This window comes from Pteropus vampyrus, unplaced genomic scaffold, assembly GCF_000151845.1.
Source record: "Pteropus vampyrus isolate Shadow unplaced genomic scaffold, Pvam_2.0 Scaffold182, whole genome shotgun sequence".
NCBI lineage: Eukaryota > Metazoa > Chordata > Mammalia > Chiroptera > Pteropodidae > Pteropus > Pteropus vampyrus.
The window spans coordinates 1,945,169-1,946,969 of record NW_011888963.1 but is presented as its reverse complement, the minus strand read 5'-3'; positions in this window follow the sequence as shown (position 1 = coordinate 1,946,969).

Genomic DNA, 1,801 nt, shown 5'->3' with positions numbered 1-1,801 from the left:
AACTGACTTATAATGGCATATAATTTTTTAAATGAGCCCTATAAATCTTGGTTGCATTTTGTTCAGAAAATAAGCATTTAAAAATAGAGACAACATATTGACAAATTTTATCCTATAAAACACGTTGTCAAAGATTATTACTCTGAATAGAGGCAAAAGATGGTACTTGTGAAAATATTGGACTCAAATATTTATACATTTCAATATAAAAAATTAAAATTGAGAATATTTTTCAGTTAGTAGAATTTGCTCTGAGCTTCCCATGTACCTCACCCTCTGTACAGAGTATATTTTCTTATTTAAATAATCTGGTCTACAGAGAGAAGTCAATTGAAGGTGTCAGCAATTAAAAATTTAGTAACTATTAATGAAATACTGAAAATACTACAGTAAGTTTTATGAAAAATTAAAAATAATTAAAATAATTATACTTTAAAAAGTATATTATTCAGAAAAGTAACAGTGACATGCTATTAGAAACAGATATGATTTAAAAAAGGAACCCTCATACACTGCTGGTGGGACTGCAAATTGGTACAGCCACTGTGGAAAACAATATGGAGGATCCTCAAAAAACTAAGAATTGATCTACCATATGATCCAGCAATCCCTCTACTGGGTATTTACCCCAAAGACTTGAAAATACATATCCGAAAAGATATTTGCACACCAATGTTCATTGCAGCATTATTCACAGTGGCCAGGACGTGGAAACAACCGAAGTGTCCTATGATAGATGACTGGCTAAAGAAGCTGTGGTATATATATACAAGGGAATATTACTCAGCCATAAGAAGAGATGAAATACTGTCATTTGCAACAATGTGGATGGACCTCGAGATAATCATGCTAAGTGAAATAAGCCAGACAGAAAAAGGTGAAAATCACATGATATCACTTATATGGGGAATATAAATCTAAAAGCAACAAATGATCAGGACAAACAGAGACTCATGGACATAGATTATGGACTAGTGGTTACCAGAGGGTAAGGTGTGTGGGGAGGGGGGGAGGTAGACGGTAGAAATCTAACTATGGGAGGTGAACACACAGTGTAAATATATATCAACTTTACTGTTAAAGTGTACAGCTGAAACTTATTGGATTTCATTAACCAATGTCACCATGAAAAATAAAATAAATTGAAAAAAACCCCAAACCAACCAACAAACAAACGAAAAACCAAATTATATGACTATGTTCCAGGAATGATTATTCTGTTTTATAATGTTCCAATTATTAATATAAGAAAAAATTTAAAATTTTATTTTAATATGCATGGATATGTAATTTTATTTATAAATATATCAATTTAACTTTTCTAGAAAGGTTTTATATTTGAAAATAGTTTGAACATAACTTTTTTGTAGATCTACTAATATCATGATACCATTTGTTAGTTAACAGAAAAAAATTTGTAAAAATTCTATAATTGTAATTATTTTTAGTGCCCCTTTCACTCTCAATGATGTCCTGATTGGGATGATAAATTACATAACACTAGTTCTAGTTATTAATCACATACTCAGAATACCTGGACTTCTGGGTTATCGTGATAAATTAGTACATTATCTCTTCTCCTGTAAATACCACCAAAATGACTGAAAGGGAATATAATTCTTTAAACCCATAAAGCCAGAATAGAAGCACAGAGACAACAAAGAATGCATGATGGCAACAAATTGCTATAAGACTTAGGAAAATGAATGGTAATGATTTAACAGTCAGGGTTATTCAACCTTAGTTCCTACTGAGAGGCAAGCCTGTCACCTACAAAACACTTACAAGACTTGTAGGAAGA